This window comes from Lissotriton helveticus, chromosome 4_2, assembly GCF_964261635.1.
Source record: "Lissotriton helveticus chromosome 4_2, aLisHel1.1, whole genome shotgun sequence".
NCBI classification, from domain to species: Eukaryota; Metazoa; Chordata; class Amphibia; order Caudata; family Salamandridae; genus Lissotriton; species Lissotriton helveticus.
In genome coordinates, this window is record NC_136064.1 from 47866437 (window position 1) to 47892191 (window position 25755).

Consider the following 25755-nt stretch of genomic DNA (forward strand, 5'->3'; position numbering starts at 1 on the left):
AGACGATGATGACAGACCTCTTCGGGCCGGACCTGTTCGCTATGTTTCTAATTGAGCAAGCACATTGCACGTTGGCACCATGGCCAAACAGTGACCACTGCGATGGCAGTGGTCACTGAAAACCTTGCGTGAATTAGAAAGCATTTGTCAAGGTGTGCCGTGCGGCTGCAAAAACAACAGTTGATGGACAGAATGCAGAACAATGTCCAACATTTACCTTAGTACAGAGATCTGGGCCTAAATCCAGCGTTTTTTGGCACTGCACACCACCCCAGTTCAGACATGGCCATATGCAAATTAGCCTTGACCCTGTGCCTCATGGGAACAGTCCAGCCCAAACTGCCAAGCCATGTCTTCCCTGGACCGGAATCAAGCATCTTAGGACCGGTTTCTGGCTATCAGCCGTCATCACCCAGGATAGCTTGACTCCAGTGGTGTGGAGAGCACGGGACTCACGTCTGAGCATACCCGTCCCACTCGGGGTGACAAATGCAAACACAACAGTTGATGGACAGAATGCAGAACAATGTCATACATTCACACCAGTACAGAGATCTGGGCCTAAATCCATTGTTTTCTTGCACTCCACACCACCCCACTTCAGACATGTCCATATGCAAATCAGCCTTTACCCTGTGCCTCATGGGAACAGTCCAGCCCGAATTGCCAAGCCATGTTTTCAGTGGACAGGAATCAAGCATCCTAGGACCGGTTTCTGACTATCAGCCATCATCAGCCGGGAAAGCTTCACTCCAGTGGTGTGGAGAGCACGGGACTCACGTCTGAGCATACCCGTCCCATTCGGGGTGACAGATGCAAAAACAACAGTTGATGGACAGAATGCAGAGCAATGTCATACATTCACCCTACTACAGAGATCTGGGCCTAAATCCATCGTTTTTTTGCACTCCACACCACCCCAGTTCAGACATGGCCATATGCAAATCAGCCGTGACCCTGTGCCTCATGGGAACAGTCCAGCCCGAACTGCCAAGCCATGTCTTTCCTGGACCAGAATCAAGCATCCTAGGACCGGTTTCTGGCTATCAGCCGTCATCAGCCAGGATAGCTTGACTCCAGTGGTGTGGAGAGCATGGGACTCAAGTCTGAGCATACCCGTCCCACTCGTGGTGACAAATGCAAAAACAACAGTTGATGGACAGAATGCAGAACAATGTCATACATTCACCCCAGTACAGAGATTTGGCCTAAATCCATCGTTTTTTTGCACTCCACACCACCCCAGTTCAGACATGGCCATATGCAAATCAGCCTTGACACTGTGCCTCATGGGAACAGTCCCGCCCGAACTGCCAAGCCATGTCTTCCCTGGACCGGAATCAAGCATCCTAGGACCGGTTTCTGACTGTCAGCCGTCATCAGCCAGGATAGCTTGACTCCAGTGGTGTGGAGAGCACGGGACTCACGTCTGAGCATACCCGTCCCACACGGGGTGACAAATGCAAAAACAACAGTTGATGGACAGAATGCAGAACAATGTCATACAGTCACCCCAGTACAGAGATCTGGGCCTAAATCCATAGTTTTTTTGCACTCCACACCACCCCAGTTCAGACATGGCCTTATGCCCTTCAGCCAGGATAGCTTGACTCCAGTGGTGTGGAGAGCATGGGACTCACGTCTGAGCATACTCTGCCAACTTTTGGCAAACAAAGCGGTACAAAAGCGGGTGGTGATGGACGGGAGCATCTGAACCAATCAAACACTCACACCCAGTCAACAGATCTGGGTTTAATCCATCACCGTTCTTTAGCCCACTCTGCCACCCCAGTTCAGACATGGCCATATGCAAATCAGCCTTGACCCTGTGCCTCATGGGAACAGTCCAGCCAGAACTGCCAAGCCATGCCTTCCCTGGACCGGAATCAAGCTTCCTAGGACCGGTTTCTGGCATTCCAGCTGTCTTCAGCCAGGCTTGCTTGAATCCAGTGGCAAAGTGAGCAAGGGACTCAACGTTGGAGCATACCCTGCCAACTTTTGCCAAACAAAGCGGTACAAAAGGGGGTGGTGATGGACGGAGCATCTGAACCAATCAAACACTCACACCAAGTCAACAGATCTGGGTTTAATCCATCACCATTCTTTAGCCCACTCTGCCACCCCAGTTCAGACATGGCCATATGCAAATCAGCCTTGACCCTGTGCCTCATGGGAACAGTCCAGCCCGAACTGCCAAGCCATGTCTTCCCAGGAGAGGAATCAAGCATCCTAGGACCGGTTTCTGGCTATCAGCCGTCATCAGCCAGGATAGCTCGACTCCAGTGGTGTGGAGAGGCACAGGGTCAAGACTGATTTCAGTATGGCCATGTCTGAACTGGGGTGGAGTGGTGAGCAAAATAACGATGGATTAAACCCAGATCTGTGACTGGGGATGAATGTTTTGCCAATGTGCAACATTCCGTCCATCACTTTGTGTGTTTTGCCGTAGTTGCGCGGCTGGCACCATCAACAAAGTGGTAATGCAGATATGTTCGGTGCATGTTAAAAGACCTTCCCATATCGATGTTATTGCTAAGCACCTCAGGGTGCGAAGGGTGGTTTGGACCTGTAGTAAAACATTATAGTCCAAAGGGATAATTTATGCAACATGGGTGAGACCAAGGACAAACAGAACAAGACCCATGAGTTCAATTAAAACTGCCACTCTGAGCTGCTTATCTGGAGCGCTGTAGTAGAAAAAAAGATCGCAGGATGTCTAGATCTATTAAAACAAACCAAGACAAACGGACACATGAATCCAAGTAAAAATATGATGCTCTGAGCTGCTTATCTGGAGCACTGCTGTAGGAGAAAATATTGCATAATGTCCAGAAGCGGGACCAAAGTCCGCTACTTATGTCCTCAAGGGTCCCAAAACCGATGTGTGCCTACCTCGTGGCGAGAATCGGAAAGACCGAGGATACCTTTTTGGACAGGCTACCTGCGCCTGGGAGCGTTGGAGGCACACCATTATCAAGTGAGTTTGCCATTTGGAGTTCCTCTACAAATTATCCAGCCAACCTGTTTGGATCTTTTAATTATCATATTGCCCATTTCGAAACTACAAAGGTCCGTTTATCTAAGGAAGAATTCATTAGTATTGCTCAGGCTACAGACATCTCTCTTGAAACTGCTGGTCGTTTATGTTATTTACGTCGGGAAGGGCTATGCAATTTTAGACGTGTTTGACCCTACCGCTTTGACCTGAATGTGGCCTACTCACTCCTCATTAGATTTAAGGAGATTGATATCCTGCTCAGTGCTGACAGAAAGGGTATCCCTCACCTGTCTCAGAGAGCAGAAGGAAGTCTTAGCTTGTCTGTCGGTCTCCATTCATCTATCCCATGAAGCCTTTGAAGATAAACGTACTGGATCAGTGTATATTCACAACAGAGAGTGCTGCATGCCTACACCCCCACCAGCACCGGATGGCTTACGTATTTGCTCCAGATCTGGTCCTCGGTCAACTGCACCTGAATGAGGGGGCACACGGTGGTGAAGTGTTTCCACCAGGGCCACTGGGGCCTTCACCCCCTTGTTCTTCTTGATTTCTTCTGCATGCAGTGAATCGCCAGGGGCTGGATCTGAGCAGGCAACAGAGAGAAGGGTGAGTCTTGCTGTGAGATGGAGCTGGAGCCAGATCTCCATACATGGGTAGAAAGAGGGGGAGAGGAGGAGGGGGAGAGAGTGCGGCGTCTAATCAGCGATGAAGGGTGGCACGATGACATGAAAAGAGGAGCGACAGGCATGGGCATGAAACAGGCTAATGAGAGCAATAATTACCAATATCGAACAGGAGCAACAGGAAGAATAGCCCATCAGCAAAATGTATTAGATCATCACAAGTTTGTAAATTAATTTGCTTTCGGTTTTATTGCTCTTGCCAAGCTGTCAAATGAAGTGGATTGTGTGATAAGGGTAGCAATATCTCATGGGAGAGCTACGCCGAGGGAAGCACAGAGATACATCGCTTTACTTTTGGCTGGTGGAAGGGAAAAACAAACTAATGTTCAAAGACAAGCACAAATACGCGCGCCTCGCACAGTGGGGGGAAAGGAGAGGGGTGGGCGTGATTCACTCGCGGGAGCGATAATTGCTGCCAGATGGTGGCGCGCGCTCCCGCGAGTGAATCTCCTGACGTGCACGCTTTGCCATTGAAGGAAATGGAACGCTTGCACGTGCCGGGCTGAAAAGCCTAAGTGATCGAAAAAGGTCTTTTTCCATTGCAACGCATGTGCGTTGCGAAGGCAAGACCTAAAAATGAAATGAAAAATATATATTTTTTAAACTGATGTTGCAGATTATTATGGTGAACACAGAAAATTATGTGTTCTTAATAAAAACCTTATATACGTGCTATAGTGAATGATTATGCCTTACAAGTGCGAATCAAGATGCATTATCGAAGCTAAGGAACAATATATGTCAACAACGTTGTTCTAGTTGGTCTACATGAAGAAATACTGGTGGACCAAACCTTTTTGTTTTTTTTGCAGTTATATATATATATATTTTTATCTTTTTGCGCATCTTTGTGTTTTTTTTCAAATGCATTTTATGCTTAAGTAATATACTAGAGAATCTATTAAACAATGAGTTTCAGTTATAAATAATGTGTCTTCCCAGTGTTATTTTGTGTTTTAATTTAACTATACCTTCATTTTGCATCAAACACGTTATGTTTGTGCAATAAAAAATAAAAATAAGCAAAGTCCTATTATGTCACTACACTATTTAACATGTAGGCGACCCTTGACCCCAACAGGTAGGTCGCTCCCCCTACGCACAGCACGGCCTGTGCCTCCTTGCCCCAGCTGCCGCTGCTGAGGACGTTCGAGGCCCTCCACCACCTGCAGGCTGCCACCTGCGCCTCATCCCTGGTGGCCAGTGGTAGGCCGTAGGTAGGTTTGTTCATCGTCCGCTTTATTGCTTTTATTGTATTGCCTGTATTTTCATTGTTGTCTCTGTGACTGCTGTTGTCTGTCTTCCCCCGCTGCCTGTACGTGGTCCATGCCCCTTTGTCTTCCCTCTGTTCCCCTCGCTGTCCCCGTGCTCTCTCTACCCAGTTTTCCCTTCTGTTCCCCTTGCTGCCCCGTGCCTCTCTGCCGGTTCTGCCCTCTGGTCCACTCGTTTTTCCCTCGTTTTTTGTGCCTCTCTGCCCTCTGTTCCATTCGTTTTTCCCTAATTTTTTGTGCCTTTCTGCCCTCTGTGCCGCTCGTTTTATGTGCCTTTCTGCCTTCTGTTCCACTAGTTTTCCCCTCGTTTTTGTGCCCTTCTGCCCTCTGTTCCACTTGTTTTTTGTGCCCTTCTGCCCTCTGTGCCACTCGTTTTTCCCTAGGTTTTTGTGCCCTTCTGCCCTCTGTTCCACTTGTTTTTCCCTTGTTTTTTGTGCCTTTCTGCCCGTTGTTCCACTCATTTTTCCCTTTCTTTTTGTGCCTTACTGCCCTTTGTTCAACTCGTTTATCCCTCGTTTTTTTGCCCTTCTGCCCTCCGTTCCACTCATTTTTTTGTGCCCTTCTGCCCTCTGTGCCACTCGTTCTTACCTCGTTTCTGGGCCCCTTTTGCCTTCTGTTCCACTTGTTTTTTTGTGCCCTTTTGCCTTCTGTGCCACTAGTTTTACCCTCGATTTTTGTGCCTCTATTTCCTTCTGTTCCCTTCGTTGTCCCTCACCGCCCTGGCCGCTGAGTCCCCTGCGGCTCACCCCCCTGACTGCCCACTGCCCATTTGTTGCCCCCGCCTCCCGCCTCCCAGCTGCTCCTCCCTCCCTCCTCCCCTTATATGCCAGCCGCTGCGCGGCCACACCGCTGGCACGCAGAAGGCGCGCCTAAGGTGAGCCCGTCTGCGTCCGCCCGCGCCTGGACTGCGCCCAGCGCCAAAACCCCTGCACCCGCCAGGACGATCACCACTGTTACAACGCCAGCACTCTGAATGCTCTCAACTCCGGACCGAGCCACACCTGCTTCGAGGCACCCCGAAACGCACACAGGGCCCCTTCACCTGCCAGAACTGCAGCTACACCAGCTTCAGTGCCGACAAACCACCTGCCAAGAAAGACCCCAACCACCTCCGATGCATATTACTGAACACCCACTCTGCACGCAAGCATGCCGTCGAGCTCTGGGACCTGCTCGACACAACATCCCCGGAAGTCGCCTTCCTGACAGAGACCTGGTTTAACGACTCCTCCGCACACGACATCGCCATAGCCATCCCAGACGGCTACAAGATCACCCGCAGAGACAGCACCAACGGAGTCAGAGGAGGAATCGCCATCATCCACAAGAACAGCATCAGGGTCTCGACTAGCACCGCCGACGCGCTCAGCACCCGCGATCACATGCATTTCCAGATCCACACAGACCCTAATTCTACCCTCAGAGGCACCCTCGTCTACCGACCCCCCGGACCCTGCCCCCAGTTCAGCGACTCCATCGACGACTTGATCAGCACGCACTCCCTGACCTCCACCGACTACATCCTCCTTGGAGACCTGAACTTTCACCTTGAGAACAACAACGATAACAACTCCACAACCCTGATCGATAACTTCGCCAACCTCGGACTGAAGCAACTCGTCATAACGTCCACCCACTCTGCCGGCCACACGCTCGACCCTGTCTTCTCCTCAAGCCCGTACATCTCCATCAGCCACACCACGAACTCCTCTGGTCGACCACCGCTGCACCAACTTCCCCTTCCAGAAACCCACCACACACCACCGCACCCAACAATTCCCCGCTGCTGCTGGAGCAAAATCACCGAAGACCAACTGCACACAAACCTCGCTCTCAGCCCACCCACCGAACCCTCCAATACTGACGACGCTGCCCACAGCCTCAGACGCTGGATCGAGGACTGCACCAACACCCTCGCCCCGCTAAAGAAACCCCCCCACAGAGACACCAGCAAGGGGGCCAGCTAGTTCACCCAGAACTCCTAGCCTCCAAGCAAGCCTGCCGGAAACGAGAGAAGAAATGGCACTGTGAACAAACTCCGGACAGCCACGCAGCACACAAGGACGCCATCCGCAACCACCACCACCTCATCAGGGCGGCCAAGAGGACCTCCTTCAAAGACCGCCTCGACAACAATGCACACAATAGCAAGGAGCTCTTCAACTTCATGAAGGAACTCTCCAACCCCAGCTCCAACACCAGCGACATCCCGCCGTCGCAAGCCCTGTGCAACTCCCTCGCCACCTTCTTCCACCGCAAGATAGAAGACATCCACAACAGCTTCAACACCCAGACAGCCCCAACAGACAGCAACACAACAGACTCTCCGTACACCATCGACCACGACCCCCTGCTAGCCTGAGCCAGCATGAGCATCGATGACACCATCAAGATCATGCGCTCAATCCACTCCGGCTCTCCGTCAGACCCATTCCCGCACCATGTCCTCAACAGAGCAGGCAGCACCATCGCACCCCACCTGCGCAACTTCATCAATTTTTCCCAAGAGACCACAACTTCCCAGAGATCTGGAAACAAGCCGAGATCAACGCCCTACTCAAAAAACCTAAGACAGACCCAAGAGACCTCAAGAACTTCCGGCCCATCTCTCTGCTCCCCTTCAAGGAGAAACCGAAAAAAACGTCAACAGACAGCTAACCCAATACCTTGAAGAAAACAGAATCCTGAACCCTTCCCAGTCAGGGTTCCGCAGCAACCACAGCACAGAGACTGCCCTTATCGCCACCACTGACGACACCAGGACCCTGCTGGACAACGGCAAGACCGCAGCACTCATCCTCCTAGACCTCTCTCCCGCCTTCGACACCGTCTGCCATCGCACATTACGCGCACGCCTCCACGCCGCAGGGATACGAGACAAGGCTCTGGATTGGACCAACTCCTTCCTCTCCGGCAGAACTCAGAGGATCTGCCCCCCCATTCCATTCCAAGCCTCCGAGATCATCTGCGGCATACCCCAGGGATCTTCCCTCAGTCCGACGCTGTTTAACATTTACATGGCCCCGCTCGCACACGTAGCCCGACAGCACGACCTCAACATAATCTCCTACGCTGACGACACTCAAATGATCCTCTCTCTCACCAAGGATCCCATCACAGCCAAAGCCAACCTCCACGAAGGAATGAAGGCCGTCGCCGACTGGATGAAGACCAGACGTCTGAAGCTGAACTCGGACAAGACAGAGGTCCTCATCCTCGGCTCCAACCCTTCAGCCTGAGACGACTCCTGGTGGCAGACGGCACTGGGGGCAGGCCCGACACCCACCAACCATGCACACAACCTGGGAATCATCCTCGACTCAATGCTCTCAATGACCAAGCAAGTCAACGCCGTCTCCTCCTCCTTCTTCAACACCCTCCGCATGCTCCGCAAGATCTACAGATGGATTCCGACAGATACAAAAAGACAGTCACTCAGGCCCTCTTCAGCAGCAGACTCAACTACGGAAATGCCCTCTACACGGGAACGGGAGTCCCGACCAAGCTCATCAAATGACTACAAGGTATCCAAAATGCCTCGGCACGACTGATCCTCGATGTACCACACCACGGCCACATCACCCCCCACCTGAGAAACCTGCACTGGATCCCCGTCAACAAGAGGATATCCTTCAAGCTCCTCACCCACGCACACAAGGCAATCCACAAGACTGGCCCAGCCTACCTCAACAGACGGCTCTCCTTCTACATGCCCAACCGCTAGCTACGCTCCGCCGACCTCTCACTAGCCACCGTCCTGCGCATCCGAAGAACATCCATCGGTAGGAGATCCTTCTCCCACCTCGCCACCAAGACATGGAACGCCCTCCCACTGAGCTTACGAAAGACCCAAGACCTGCTGACCTTCAGGAGGATACTCAAGACCTGGCTGTTCGATCAGTAGCACCCCCCCCGCGCCTCGAGACCCTCGCGGGTCTGTAGTGCGCTTTACAGATGATTTATTGATTGATTGATTGATAGGTGGTATATACAATGGACATTTATTTATGTTAGTAACTTATGTTAGTATATCATAGTGTCCTTAAGCGTCTCTTAACTTCAGCATTGTCAGCTATTGTGATGTCATCGGTATTAGGTCATGTGACATAACTTCCTGGGAGTTTTCAGCATCAGTATCGTATGATATCACTTCCTGTGCTGCCACTGGGTAAAAGGAAAGTTCTGTGATGTCACTTCTGATACCTCTGGCAATTTGGTGAATTGAGGGCCATGAACACACTCACCTTTGCACTAGGGTGGGAAGATGTATGTGTGTAGCACTAGGCAGCCCATTTGTGCACCAGTGAAGGAGAAGAGAGCAGCAGCAGGCCATATACAGTATATATGTCTCTATGGTAACGAGGCACAACAGCTTTGAGTGCGGCACTGTATCGCACTATAAGTTGGTAAATCTGGCTCCAACGGCCACATGCATCAACGTGTTTTGCATTCGCAAACGGTGCGATTCGGAAAAATCGGCCGTTTGCGAATGCAAAATCCGTTTTTGGGATGCATCAAACCTTTGTGCTTAATTCGCTATTTTTAGCATTTCTTAAAAATGCGATTGCATTTAAGGAATCGCATTTGTGCGATTCCTTAAATGCAATGCATCATTTTTTTTAAAATAGCTAATTTGGAAATTGGAAGTGCAAATTAACACGAGGTTGACCCTCGTGTTAATTTGCGAAAATCCTCAAAAACGTAAAAAAATGCATTTTTAAAACTGACATGTTACAGACACACATGTCCTTAGGACATGTGTGTGTGAAACATCCACTTAAAAATACATTTCAGGGGTGCAAGGGGGGGTCCTGTGGACCCCCCCCTGCACCCATGGAATGCATCAACATTATGCGAATTCTAATTTGCAAATTCGCAATCCCCATTGATTCCTATGGGCCTTTTGGCCCATAGGAATCAATGGGAAATGCGAATATGCAAATTAGAAGTCGCATAATATTTGCGAACCGGCCAAAAAAGCGAATTTTACCGAATCGCAAATATTAAGAAAAAATAATCATGCATCCCGTTTTGCGACTTCCAAATTGCGATTCGGTATTTTTCGCAATTTGGAAGTCGCAAACGGCCGGGATGATGCATGTGGCCGCTAGTGTGGTACCCCAGGTCACCAAGCATAGGGATCGTCTGCACATTTTGAAGAGACAGATTTACACATTGGCAAGAATGTGAAAACGTGTTAAAATGTGATTGGCGACGGGCTGAAATCTATGAGGTGAAGTCTTGCCTGCTGCATTGCAGCTGTTGTCTGGGCTTCACAGTTATTAAGATAGGGGATCTGTGTCACATGTGGGTAAGGTGTACAAATGCACCTCACTGCCTCTGGGGTGCATAGAGCCTGGTAGGCAAATGTGTCCCTCTCCTCCTGGTTGGAGAGTATAAGACAGAGGTCATTGGACACTGAGTTTGGTAACAATACTCATGTTATTTTTAGTCGGTGGACTGACAATGGTGAACGTGCACTGTACAAAAACACACTATTTCATATTAGTTGGGCTGCTGTGGCTCCCTCACACGCCTAGGCATCTGTGTTGCCCGCCTGCTGCATTAGTGATGGTTACGTCAGTCTTTTACATGCAACTGCTGACAAATATGTAACCATGACCAGTTTGACAAACGTTGGGCCCGATTCACGGAACTTACTTAAGACAAAATCCTAAACTTACTACCTTTGGTATTCACAGAACGTACTTACTACTTTTAGTATTCACAGAATGCACTTACTACATTTGGTATTCACAGAATGGATTTACGACTACAGACTTTACATCCGCACTCGGGCCGGAGATTCCAGCCCAGAGGTGGAGATTCTGGCCCGGAGGTGGAGATTCCGGCCCGGAGGTGAAGATTCTGACCCGGTGGTGGAGATTTCGGCCGCGGCTAAGTCTCCGCCACCGGCTGGAATCTCCACCTCCGGGCCAGGATCTCTGCCTCCGAGCCGGAATCTCTGGCCTGAGTGCAGACGTAAAGTTAGTAGTCGTAAATCCATTCTGTGAATACCAAAAGTAGTAAGTGCATTCTGTGAATACCAAAAGTAGTAAGCATGTTCTGTGAATACCAAAAGTAGTAAGTTTAGGATTTTGTCTTAAGTTAGTTCTGTGAATCGGGCCCATATGGTTGGCCTGTTCACTCTATGGTCCACCTACTACATTGGTGACTCGGTTCTTCCTTGTCAGACCCCCACTGCCCGGAGGACCCTTTCAGCTTCCCACTCAACACCAGTTTTGTACCTCTGCGTCAAGCCACGTTGCACAATATATCTCCTCGCTATGCCTAATTTTGCAATCATTTTTAGAAAATGTCATTTCTGCGGAGTTAAATACGGGGTGAAGCAGAAATCCATTCAGATGGTAGGGGAGGGGTGATTCAGATGCCTGCTAAAAGCCTCTCGACCTTTCAGGCCTATTCACATCCCTTGTGGGCGGAGCTAGAGTTAACAGCAGCTGACGGCAACTGCACGGAAGATTGAAGGCCTCGCTCCATGTTTGCATCAGGCGCATCGAATATAATAGATTTAGCAGGGCGCAGCAGAAAGTGCAGTTATGAATGCAAATTACAATGACTGATAATTCTCCCTTTCTCCAGCCGGAGAGCCTTTGTCGCATCTACTGGAGTCATTTCAGCATTACTGTGTGATGCTCCGAGGCCTGGGGGAGCTGTGCAGGCAATTCTATTTATCGTGCAATAGGAATGCGGCACAAAGTGTATTTAAAACTCATCTGGTTTCAGTTAATTTGCACCCGGGAAAGATAGATGTCACAATAACCTGTCCTCTGTTGCTAGCATTGAACCAGGGCCGCCCACACACATTCTTAACTTGGAAAGAAACGCGCTCCAGTCATTTGTTAGCTCTTTTCGGAAATTTCTCACGTAAGCCCCACCTGAGGCAGTCACGCCACTCTATAAATCCTGCTAACCAGGGCACAAGTCCTAAAAAACAGAAGGAGGGGGAAGGAGGTGGGCTGGGGGTGGGAAGGCTATCCAAGGTAGGCAGTATGCAAGTGACATCATGGTGTGTGACATCACAGTGCGTGACATTGCACGTGGCATCTGAGAAACCCTGGCCCTGATAGGAAGTGACATCAGACCTTAAGACCCCGCACATACGATTAGCAGGTCTATCATGAGTTCATTTGAGCACATTACAATATTTAATGAATGAGACTTTGCGTCAGAGTTGTTCCAAAAAAGTGACGCAACCCTGACATAAAATCTGGGCCTCAAATTATACATTTAGGGCCCGATTGATCACAATTCTGTGAATGCCCTCGCATCATATAGGGTAACCCAAGGGCAACTAAAGTCAAATTTAGGAAGCAATACAAGGCCACCTTGCGCGGCCCTGAGGTGCTTGGTGAGTCTGGAGTAACGCAAGGCAGTGCAAGTCGCTGCCTTGCGCTGCTCTGCCTTGGGTGGGGCGTGTGTGTTCCCATGCATCCCCCTATAGATTTAGGCACATTCCCAGCTTGACCATGAATGGTAGGCTTGGGAACGCGTCAAAATGGTACACATCCCATGGGTGGCAAAATGAGGAGTAATATCTTTATTTCTCCTAGTTTTTCCTGTTTATATGAATGCTTCATTTTGCAGCACACATAGAAAGAGGAAAAAGCCTCAGATGATTGTTTTTGTGCAGGAAGGTGTCCCTTCTTTCATAAAAACAACCCTGCCTGCAACACAGGCACCCTTGCACCGTGGTGCAAGGGTGCCTGCATTGGCGCTAGGAAGTAGAAGTGCACCATCGCAAGGAAGAAATAGGAATGAGCCATACATTGTTTAATATGGTGCATTCCTGCCTTTTCACGCAGCACAGCATGGTGTCTTGCTGCACTGCCTTGTGTGTTATATTGATAACTCTGCCCCTCATTTTATAGAACTCTGCCACAAAGAAATGGGCAACAAGGAGAAACACAGCAGTAATTATGTTCTACTTAATTGTTTGCAATGTCTGGATTTTAAAATAACTTATGAGATTAGGGTCCAAACTGCATAGATCGTTGTGTGCCCATTAATTATCAGGAAATAATAATAATTGTAAGATAATTCTGGAGGTAAATGCACTTCCTGGTGAGATCTGTGTTTTGAATCAAAGTAGCATAGACGGTTAATATGTCTCCTGCAAAGCACGTCATGTGACTGGCGGAGATCTTTTTGTTACTTGCAGTTCATAAATTGTAGTCCTTCTAATATAGCACAGGGAGCTTTGAAGGACATGTGGCTACTACACTTTGTAACCGTCACTGTCATTTGTAACGCATCCTGTGCACTGATTTACACTCATATGATCTATTGTCACTGTGTAATGTGTACATGTGCATTAAATCACTCTGAAAACCTGGATTGAGATGAGTAGCGCTATAGGAGAAATAAAAGAAAATAGCTGTATTTACTAACACATATGGCATTCTTAAAGCGGATTTATATGTCTTATATACAGGGACTAAACAAAGTCAAAAGCATGCCTCTCTTTAGTACCTGTGAAGTATTAACAAGCTGTGAGCCTTTGTTTTCCCTCCATTGCTTTTGCACCTAGGTGTGAAGCTGCAGATAGCTCTCAGCCAGCATCCTCAATCAAAAGGAGGCCGGGTGGACCTCTAACTTCGGCCTTTTTTGGGCTCAGCTGTAATTTAAAATAACAAAGCCCCCTCGCCTGTACGTTGCTGCTCGGAATGAAAGCAGACAACGTGCAGACGTTGCTGAATGTATCCTGGTGTCTGAAAACTACACTGGGAGGAGTTCAGAATACTTCTGCATCCCCTTCGGGTTAGCATCTGAAATTATTCAATGGAGTTTCATACATCTAGTGCCTCAAACACTGCTTGCACATCATCCAGACCTAAATGTTTGGCAACTACCTGAAGCTCCACCCAACCAAGGTGGAATTCATGTTATTTACCAAGAATGATAAACAAGACACAGTACAACCCTGGCTTAATGACATCAACGGTGATGGCAAGTCACTTGGATAAACTGTGGGCACAAACCTCACCTTCGAAGAAATCATTGCTAAAAAACACAATGGCATCTTGGTGCCAACTCTCTCTTCCAAATTAAGTCAAACAGTTTCTTCCATATAGAGAATTCAGAACTGCTGTACAATCCCTCATCCTTTATAGTAATGTATCTCAATGGCTTTAATGCCATACTCCATGGCCTTCCAGATGGAAGACTGTCATCCCTTGGGGGTAGAGGAAGCTCAACATAAATATGTAAATACCCCTTTAAGAAATTGGAATATTTGTAGAGGCAGATGAGAACCCACTTCAAAGAATATTCACAATCCTTATCAGGGTGAACCACAAAAATGGTACATAACCCTCTTGTAGCATGGCACAACAGCAGTCAGGATTAAGTTATAGGTAATGGCTAAAGTATGTATTCATTACTCAAACAGCAATAAAGTGAAAACATATCACAAGAAAAATCACAACTCAATCTAAAAAAGTAGAGTACATTTTAATAAATAAAATGTCACTAAAAACATTCAATAAGTAGAACCAGAGTTATGAACTTATACACTTTTAATTTGAAATAGCGCCAAAAAGCACAAAGTGCCAGCTGCAGTTATCTGGTCATGCTAGAAAAGTCAAAAGTTAAGGCTTACTTCAATATAATATCAGTTGGATGTTGGGAGTAGGTTTGTCCCAGTGAAAAGTTACCTTCTGTCATAGAACGTTTTCTGGAGGAAAAGTGGTAGTTGGAGAGTTGCAGGTGGGACAAAGTGCAAGCTGGATCAAATGAAGAGCTCAATCACGTTGAGTTGCAATCGAGCAATGTGAGAAATTGGGCCATTGATTCAGAGGGTGTTAATCCTTCTTAAGCAATAACCATAATCATTAACAGGGTAAAGCACAAAGGGTCATGGTCAGGCGTAACTGAGATGTAATGTGTAAAGTATTTCTGCAACACTCAAACAGTAATTATTTTAAAGACAGCACAAAAGAAATCCCCAAACCACTTTAGGAAAATAAAGTCTATTTTAATACATAAACTCACACCAAAATGACAAAAATCGAATCAGTAGACCCAGAGTTATGCGGCTTCAAAGACATTAGGTAAAAATAGTGCTTATATTTAAAAAAGCCAGTTACGATTATCTAGCCGACCAGGACAAAGTAATAAGTTCAGGCTGACTGCAATGGGGCATAGGCACAGCACCAGGTTTGTCCTTTTGTGATAGTACCTTGTGACTTTGGACTCAAGATGTGAAGTCTATGTCGGCTCTGTTGCTCGGATATGAATTTACCTTGAAAAAAAGGAAAGAGAAGAGGCTTTTGGCAAAATAGGAATAAGTTGGTTGAATTAAATGCAGCAGCCGGGAGAGCATCAACAGAGTCACGTCTGAAAACGGTCTCAACGTACAGATTTTTGTTTGATCATATATACAGTTTGTGAGGTACAATAAAATCATTTCACATTCTTAGAGAGCATATGGGTCAAGGACTAGTCCTAATTCATGAATACAACCATCTGATAAGGGGGACACAGGGGACTCTCAACCTCAGGGAGAGCTAGTGTGGGCTAGTTCCTCAGCCAATCTAACTTTGCTGTATTTTGGGAACGTGTTCATTTGGCCAAACAAGTTTTGGCCAAAGTATTGGGACAATTTACTCCGACCTGTTTGTAATGTAACTGCCTATCTGTGGGACCAATCAGGATTTTCCCTGGTTGCACATTTGTCTTTGGGCTAATTGTATCCCCACTTGTGACCTATCAATCTGTAGGCCTGGGTTTGGGTGGCAGGACATGTGTAACTATGTATCTCTGACTCTGGGTTGTTGATAGGTCAACTTGGGTGAATTCAACAGCAACAATACTAGTTTGTTATTGAGTGTACATAGAACATGGCTGTAATTGATATCATATTTACTGACATTCTTATTATGCATACAGTTGTCATAGCGTATATTGACACTGCTTTTACTGGTATTGACATTGTTAAGCGTGCATAATTTATGGCATAGACCAACATTGCATTTACTGTTATTGACATTGTTATGAGTGCATAGTTTATGGTGTACATTTACATTGCATTTGTTAGTATTGCAGCTGATGTGCATGCATATATCATTGTGTACATTGACATCAAATTCACTGATATTATCATTTGCTCCTCTAGTAGAATATTCAACTACATCATTTTCCTCATGTCATGATTGTCACATTTTTCAAAATGTTATGTGTTGCTGTAGTGTATGCTATTCTTTCCCTACCTGTTTGCATACTACCTAATTTGAGGACTGCATATTTTTAGCAGTGAACCCCCATTTGTAGGAAACCCCACAACAGTAGTCCAAAAATTAAACTGTAAGTAATGACGTGAATAGTTTGGACACCTATAGGGGATCCAAGAAAAAATACTATGAAACAGTCCTTCTCAGGGGCACCTCCCTCCTTCATGTCGGCGTGTAGACGATGCCTTGCTTGCATGGCATGAACGAGCGTTACATTTTCAAGACCACTTCCAGGGATAAAAGTACAACAGGAAGCACCAATCTTGGCACATATCCCACCCTCCATCACGTTCATCAAGTTCAACACTTACCGATGTTGCATCACCATAAGGCAGATGGCTCTTCATCATTTCCCAACTGGTTATTTGTAACCAGAGGGCATGTGCCTTCGTTTGCAAGGTGTCGAAGTGTACCAACCTTCCTGCATTTACCTGAGTTTCAGAAACTGTTTAAATTCGTCCGGAATAACCTTATATTGAGCCCAGCCAAAATAATCAGCAGTTCTTCTTCGAGTCTGATACAGCAGAGTTATTTTATTCTGTAGCGGATGTTAGGAGAACTCAGACAGATCTTCACCAGGGATGACCAGTGTTGGGATGTGTATGGTAATGAGGGTGCAGAGGCCCCGCCATTCTAGGAAACGCTGGGTGTAAGCAAGCTTGCCGCGCTGCTAATACATATCCATCAACATGGAGGCGCCCCATTACAGGTCCGGTATATGCAGTGTTGCTTCACAGTTCTCATTGAAAACAAGTGGTATGGTTCCTTTGCCTCTGACACACAAAGAATACAGTGTAAGTATCCATAAAATGAGGGTTGACGCTTCCCCTCCAACCATGTGTACCTATTAATCTTGGTATCCCAGATTTCCTGGCACAGGGTGTCTATGCTGCCATTTGACTGCCTCCCATGGGACTCATTTCCCCTAGAGTGGTCAAGGTGATCTGCCCTGCACTGGAATTTGATATCCGGGGTTCACTTGTCATTAAAAAAGGCAGCCCCAAATATGTTTAGGACTCCTATGGGACCGCAGACAGAGGCAGGAGCAAAAGTATTTGTGCACTGATGCAGTGGTCCTGCTTACTTCAAGAACCTATTTTCTATGAAGTCAAGGGATCAAACAGTATCCTCCCCCATAGCACCACTTTTGCACATCCTGTCTAGTTCCTTTCCAATGTCGCCAGGTTCAGTAAAAAGGTACAGCACCATGGGGTTGGTCTCATACTGGGCGATGTTTACTACTCGCTCCATGGGGTGCTACACTATTCAGTTGAATCTTTGCCCTAATCCTACATATACATGTGGATGAGACATTTTGCTTTCTCGGGGGCTATCTCTTGGGATAAGTAAAGTCTGTCTGCACCTATGACGTGGGGTAGGATTGAACATATGTAGCACAACCTGTTTGTTATTTAAGTGCCCACTGTGGTCATGTGCTGTTACTAGGTGTTGTGTAGGAGTGCGTTGTGTAGTGTGTGAAGAATGCTAGCGTTTGGTTCAGCATAGGTGTAAGTGATGTGGGTGAGGTCTTTGCTCATGCGTTGCTAGAAGGATGAAGTAGGTTTCATGAAACAAGGCATATTTCTGGCTTCAGAGTGGGGCTAGATCATCCATGCTAAACAGAGTGTGTACAAGAATACAAAAATACATAACCTGGAAAACATTTGTAGGTTTTGAGATGAGATGGTTTTTAGTGGTGTTTTCTGTTGTCTGGGGCCTAGGGGCATCTTGTCTTGTTGTAGAGCAAAAAGTGTCTCTTTCCTTTTCCAAAAAACTGTTCATAAAGTCAATTTGCAGTCAGTTTTCTAAAGCAGTTGGCCTTGTTGATGTCCTCTCGAGAATTTCGATTGAAGGTTAGCAGGCAGCTGCAATGACCGGGCAGGAGTGGCTCTAGTGCAGACCTGTAGGATAATAGCTGTGAGTTGTAGATTAGCTAGGAAAAACACATATTTAGACAGTTTCCTGGAGAGTTCCTGTGTTTTTATCTTTAGGGATGCACTCTATATCTTTCACTGTGTGTGAAACATTCTAGTGTGGTGCTGGAAAGAGATGTTGGGGCTTTCAGGGAATGGTTAGTTTAAGTTGGGTAGGGTTATTTAAAATTATTGTCAGTACTTTGGTCCCCCTTCTCCTTGCTGTGGAGGAGAGAGTAGTTTCTTTTGTGGCCTGCTTCCGTTAAATATGTGTTTGTGTGTGGTTTTACAGGTGCAGAGAGGTGCTTTTTTCTGTTTTTTTGTGGGGAATGGCAATGTTCTCGTTGCCCCATGCATGCCCCTCTGGGTTCTGCATGTGACATTTAACTATGTTCTCCCTAATGGAGGTGGGTGTTTTGACTACTCCCTTTTTCTGGAAGCTTCAGTTTGTTTTTGGGCTGGTTTTGGACTTCTTCTGGCAGGTCATTGGGCATCTTCCTGAGGCCTCATGTGTGGGGTGGTTGTAATGTGACATACTGGTGGGGATTGAGATGCTGTTTTGTGGCCCTCATGATTCGAATACGGCAACGACTGGGATCAGGCCTGTTGCTCGCTTGGATGATGCTCGTGAGACCCTGTGTATCTTATTTGACAAGCTGGGTGCAGTCATGAGCATCTCCCTGCACCTTGCGATGTTCATCGATGGAACCCTTTCCCCTCCCGTTGCCCCCTCTCCCTCGGATACAGGATGTTTTGGGTCTGGAACCCTCAGCGAGAAACAAGGTCTACCTACACAGTGACTTTGAATGTGTTTGGAAGCAATAGGGAAGAGGAGGAGGCAGAATGTCATGCTTACAATGGGAGTCAGTTACATGTCTGAGACTTGTCATGCTATAAGTAACAAACTGAAACGGCTGCTTGCCCTGACGAATTTCCCTATTGACTTGGTGCCAAATTTATTCATGTACTACGGAGTTCTAAGGGTCATCTCAAGACCCAAGGAGCACAGAAAACCTGGCTTCTGACACCGGAGCATCGTCTCGTTTTGGTACTAAAAAGGGGACCTCCATTTGGTGGAAACCTTGAGGTTGGGGAGACTTGCATAGCTTGCCCAAGGCTGGAATTGGACTGCTGGACCTGGGTGCTGCTTTTATGCCCCATTTAGGGGCCGCCGTGCTCCCTCGTCAGACTGTCTTTCCCCTGGGGTGTTGTCAGCCAATCCCACGCCGGGGATCAGCAGCAGAGGGAGGCCAAGGCCCCTGCAGGCACCTGGATGGCGTACTCTAGAGTGAATTCCTGATCTATTTAGTCCAGCGGACTGAAAGTGGATTGCGGATGCAGCTAAGGAAATGTATCTGGGTGCAGTGTGAACATGCTAGGTTATATTGGGGGTTTGGATTAACAGCGTACCTCCACTGGGTGATTGTGTAAAGGTATTACTCCCCAGACCGTTACCCCTACCTGCTGTGGCAGTGACCCAGTGGTTGTTGGGCTGGGTTCCCCACCAGCTGTGTTTGACATGTGTTCTGCCAACCACCTAGCCCCTGTTGCGGTGGGGAGGCTGTAGCCAGATTTCCTTGTTTCTGATTGTATGATGCATTTTCATCGCTCTGGGTTTGGTTTTGGGGATGGATATTCTGTGGGGGCTGTCCTGGTACTATTCCTTTCTGCTCATGATATGCTTTCAGGTGCATCTGTTGTCCATGCAGCCCATCCTGTTACAGTAGTGGCAATCTAAGAGGCTGGGCTGTAGCCAGCTTCCCTGACCTTGGGTGCAGGACTGGGTGGATATCCCAAGGTGCCCTGAGGCAGAGCACTCTTAAAGTCTGGTGTCATTTGTACATCTGTGGCCAACGTGGGCCCCTTAAGGGAGGCCTTTTTCAACTTCTGTTGGACCAATTTAGTGCTGTCTTTCTGGGCTTGCTCCTGATTTTCCCTCTCTGACTTTTCCGGTAGTAATGTAATATGTGGGCCTGTATTTTCCGCCAGTTTTGGTGTCTCCGCCCTACTACGTCATCTAGTCCGGGCAGTACCTGTTTGAGGATGCTGTAGAAGAATGCAACATGGGGCCTTTTCAGTTAAGGGTTGTCCTATCTTTTTTTCTGCCTTATTCCCTCATTTCATCTAGGAAGTTAGTCATGGTCTCCCCAGGCTGGGGAACATCCTTTACGACGCGGATGTTACCCCGCAGTACCTTTACAATGCGTATTTTAGAACGCAAGTCGTAACCACGACTTGCGCTGGAGGGCGCTAAAGGACAAGGAATAGTAGATTTACTATTCCAACACCTTCCCTACTGTACGTAGGCTGGTGTTGGAATAGTAAATTAAACTATTACTAAGTCCGCACCCCTACAGCGCAAGTCGTGGTAACGACTTGCGTTGTAAAATACACGTTGTAACGGTACGCGTGGTAATACCACGCGTCGTAACAACGTAAGTCCCCCCAGGCTTAATGCTTTCTTCCATTAATCCTCCTACGTCTGGGCGGTCAGGGAATTTCTCACTCAGGACCATCCACATCTGGTGTCTAAATTAGTTGAATGAGGCCTCTTTATGCTCGGTGTTGCTCAACATGACTGCAGGGATGTGGGCTCGGCAAAACGCTGTGTCTGTCTATTCCCATATGAGGCTGATTTGCAGGCTTTTGATGTCACCAAAAGCTAAGCTGTCGCTGTGTTTTTCTTAAAACATGCAATCCACTTTCCTGCCCCATCCATCAATGGGAGCAGTTTGTTCCTGAAGCCTTCTTTGTCCATCTCTGCCCATGGCACATAGATGGTCCTTGACAAACCATTCTGTAGCAGTGGACATATTTTGGTGTGCAGCGGCTCCATCGGTTTTCTCTTCGACCTAGCGCTTCCATCTTCTCAGGAATTCTTGCATGTAGGGGTAGTTCCATCGCAGATCTCCCCCTCTGTGCCAGATGCAGTCTTCTGTGACAGCCGTGTCCTGTGGTTTGAAAGATCGCTCCTCCAGCCCCGGTCTGTCATACTAGCCCTTTCTTCCAGTCCAGTAGGCCAGTGGAAGGCAAAATGGTCACGCAAAGGCCTCGCCATCTTCTCTGGACACTATCTCTCTAGGGGTCAGCTTGCCCGATCGATTCTTTTGGGGGGAGCGGTGGACATCCTCATTGTCGCTTTGCTTGTGCGCAAGTGAGGGTGCCATTCTGACCCTCCTATATCAAAATTGTGTTTCAGGTAGGCTCTCCTGATTTCTTATCTCTTGATCAGCCTCTCTCTCCGACGCCGACAGCCAGGTGGAGTGTGGGTTTCGGCTAGGGGCCTGTCTTCTGCCTCATCCCCAGGCTCATCCTCAAGGGGAGCAAAGGGCCAAGCTGTGACTGAGTGTGTTGTTCTCCCTTCTGGTTGGGCTTTCCAGGCAAGAGCTCTTTATCTTCATAACCTCTGCTCGTACCTTCCTTCTACCTCGCACCTGGGCTTCCTTCTTCGCTCAGTGCTGCGTGCTGTTCTACATAACGTTTTGACCTCAAGCTCACTCCCTGATGCTTCCTCCGCAGCCTGTGTTGATTATTAAAGGGGTAACCCACAAAAATCTACCCGACCTGGGTCAGTATTGCAGTACAATAGGTTAGTGGTCGCAGTAGCAACTCTTGTAGTGAAAAAGGAAATAATATTGCATTCACCACTCTTGCTTTTCTTAATATGCATAAATTAAATTTAATTCCAGAATCAAAGGCATCCAATGCAATTCAAAGTCAAAGCATTTGTTATTGGCCTATAACAGAGCGATACATATTTACAGTGCTCTTGATATAGAGGGGAAAAAAGAAAAGGTTGGGTAAAAGGTGATTAAAATGTGAGTGAAGGACAGGGTAAAGGTATATATATACATCATGTGTGCATAGTATAGGACCTTATGCATGACTCTAATGAACATTTACTTTAAGAGATCTGTCATCAGAGCTTTTAATGAAGGTGTGTGTTGTCAACGTTTTGACCCCTAGAAAAGAGGGTTAATTCAGTCCTCACTGTAGGGTCTTCATCAGGACAAGGCTGAGAAGAACACTCAGGACAACAGCAGGACTACTTCACTGTGCAGTCAAAAAGAAATGGGCTCATAGTTGGCTCTGGGTCACCAATAGATGGAGACAGACTTCTGCAGAGGTAAATCAATCACTCGTAGAGAGGAACAAATCCAAAATTATCTTGTCCCAGGCCGTGCGGCCCACAGCCTGAGCATACACTAGGGGAGCATACCCTACAGTTCCCCCCTCAGCTTTGGACATTCCCCTCCACTAATGTATCCTACTACAGAACTGCAATGAACCTTCCTCTGACTCTAAGGCGTTCAGAGGGATGGGTAGGAGCATGTGCTCCTCATCCTGCTGGAGATTTTTGGGCCGCGACCAATGGTTGCAGGGTTGAACTTTGAGGGCCCTGGCACCGGACCGGGAAGGTGTTGACTTTGCTTGGACTGGTTGGTCTGGTAGTCTCCTACCCTGGGTCTGGTGTCTTGCTGCCCGGTGGAGGCCCATCAGATAAGATTGGGCAGACTGGATGGGGCCCCAGGCCCAAATGGTATTCCACAAGCGATTTCTAAATAGGATCCTTACTTTTGGGTTACCCTTGTTCCACAAGGTGGAGCAGTACACTTACACTTTCCGAGAGTTGGCGAGATTCAATAATGAACCCAGTGTACAAAGGAGGTGATCCAACAGATCCAGCAAATTACAGAATGATCGCCCTTATAGATTTGGAAGCAAAATACTATGCTACACTGATCCTTAGAGATCTGGTAGACTGGTCAGATAACAACAAGTTTGGATTCCGCAGGGGCTCCTGTACCACCACAAATATCCTAGTCTAGGGTCTAATGGCAGACAAAAGCTTGCGGCAGCGAAAAACATGCATTTATGTTTTATACGATTTAAAGCAGCATTTGGCCGAGTCAACAGAGGCCTCTTATGGAACAAGCTAAGGCAGTGGGGTCTCCCAGAAGCAATTTTCAGAGCCATAATGCAATTGTATACAAACATGTGGATGCAAGTCAAAATAGCTGGTGGTAGGAGACTTACTAGGAAAATTTGTACGGAAGAGGGACTAAAATAAAGGCTGTGTTTTAGCACCTCACTTGTTTACCCTTTTGATGGCTGATCTCTCGCCAAAACTAGATCAGGTTAATTAGTATCCTCCACACTTTGGTCCATTACCTGTTACACACCTATCGTATGCTGATGATATAGTTCTGCTAAGCCACACAAGTGTGGGCTTACTAAGAGTGATCCACAAATTGGGATACTTCACCAAGGCAAACTTACTAGAAATAAGTCACCACGTGCAGAAACAACTACCATTTAAGCTTGGAAATACAAAACTGGAGGCAGTCAGCAACTACAAGTACCTTGGCATATACATAGATAACTGATTTAATTTTTCAACACATAATCTAATGAAAAACAAGAAATGGCCTAAAATATGCGTTATGCTTAACAGCCAAGAACCAAAAAGGACCATCGTTCATGCCATTATTAGCAGTCATTAAAGCAAAACTGTTGTCGATCTTGGCCTACGCAAGTGAAGTCCAACATGGAAATGAAGCAGCAATCCTGGAAAGCCCCCAAACAAGTTCATAGGAAACAGTATTCGGTTTACTGCAGAACTCATCTCCGGTGCAGGTCCGGTTAGAATTTGGACTGCAGCAGCAACATATAGAGAGAAGGTATCAATTAAATCATGGTACAAAATCTGGTTAAACTGTCAAAATCCACTTAACAATGCTCTCTGGAAGGCATAAGAAGATGACCTCCAGTAAGCTTATAGCAAGTACCTACAGTCATCTATAAAGCTCATGAACTTGACTGGCCTCTGGCAACAGAACTTATCGTTTTCGTCATTCCGTCAAACATTGAATAAAGCGGTAAAAAGGCATTCGCTAATCGAAAACAAAATCGTATTTAACAAATATACCCATGCATGGATGGCCTTGAAATCGTATTTGGCATTGCAGCCTGCAACATACTTGGGCATGACATATTCCCCACATTTAAAAAGAAAGCTATTAGCAGTACATCGTGGTTCATTATCGTTCAATGCTGACCAACCAAGTTGGAAATATAACGGAATAATGACATGCAACCTTTGTGGAGCGTCAAAGCAGGACTTCGTCCATCTAATATGGATATGCCCAGTTTTAAAATCATATCGGCTTTTATTACTTAAAAAAACATTTTAACATTAGGGGAATCTGCACCTACAGATCTGCAATATTAAAGTATCTATATCCGAATGACCCACAGCTTAACTGTAAACTTGCTAAATGTTTACTTCCTTTTTGTTACAGGAACTTGGCGTAGGAAGTTGTGCAGTCCAGATATCGTTCGGGCTCTACCTCAGTGATACACCTTATATAGACAAGATGGGCCGGAATGATGGGGGGGGAGGGCTTGGAATAATCTACTGTAATTCCCTCCAATGCTCTACTTTCGAGATCACAGATCTGAATGGACCAGAACATTTGAGTTTCTGCCTTCATGTCGATGGGTCCACCTCTTTCCCTGGAGCCCTGGGGTCTCATTTATGAAAAGTGACGCATCGCTGCGTGAAAACAGCAATGCATCACTTTTCACTGCGCCCTCCTTGCGAGACCAATGAGGTATGCACCTGTTACAACGCATTCGTTACTCCGCACTACCATTACAACGCGACTTTTATAACGCATACCATTACAACGCATTGCGCTGGGGGGCGCTATAGGATAGGGAATGGTATAATTTACTATCCAACACCTTCCCTAGGGTCCACGGGGACTGGAGTTAGAATAGTAAATTATACTTACCACTATCCAGCACCCCAAAGCGCTATGCGTTGTAATGGTATGCGTTGTAATGGTCGCGTTGTAATGGTAGGTAGTTGTAACGGTATGCGGAGTAACGTCATACATCCGACCAATGATGCGTCATATTTACAGTATGACGCATCATGGCGCAGGGAGTCACAGATACGTCAGTATTTCTGACGTATCTGTAAGCGCAAAAGTCACGCATTGCTGGAATGTGTCACAAAAGTGACGCAACTCCAGCAATGCGTCCTTTCACATGGGGCAAGCCCCATGTGAAAGGGCTTGCGTCAGTCTTACGCCTGCTGTGAGGCAGATGCAAGATTTTGACTCAACAGCGTCCTAAAAGTGATGCAGTGAAATCTCATAGATTCAACTGCGTCACTATTACGAGGCTTTTTGCGGGGGAACGCCCCCTCTGCATACATTATACCTGACGCAGGTATAATGTAGCGCAGGGGTTTACAAAGTGACGCATCTGCTTAGATGTGTCACTTTGTAAATCGTGCGCAACAGGAGGCATGTTTTACGCCGCCGATGCGTCACAAAAAGTGACGCATCGGAAGCGCAAAACTGACGCAAGGCCTCATAAATGAGGCCCTAGGTCTATCACCCACCGGACCCTTATGCCCAATTTTTAGATACAATAGGCGACTCCTTAGCCCCATTAACTCTAAGGGATTCCTAGTTCCCCCTTCTTGGGGATTTTAATATACACCTAGAATGCAAGAACGAACCAGGAGCTAGAATCTTCCTAGATACCCTTGAAACCCTGGGTCTAGACCAGTTGGTATGTTCTCACACCCATAATGCTGGACATACCTTTGATGACATGTGC

General features: G+C 47.0%; 1 long non-coding RNA gene across 2 annotated transcripts in view; it reads right to left on the reverse strand.

Annotated features, from left to right (window-relative positions):
- Nucleotides 1–15006: 15006 nt before the first annotated feature.
- Nucleotides 15007–25755, reverse strand: part of LOC144752031 (uncharacterized) — a 265702-nt gene continuing 254953 nt past the window's right edge. For both annotated transcript variants that reach the window (XR_013594007.1, XR_013594008.1), the window contains exon 4: nt 15007–15219. This is a non-coding gene — a long non-coding RNA (uncharacterized LOC144752031). The remainder of the gene's footprint in view (nt 15220–25755) is intronic.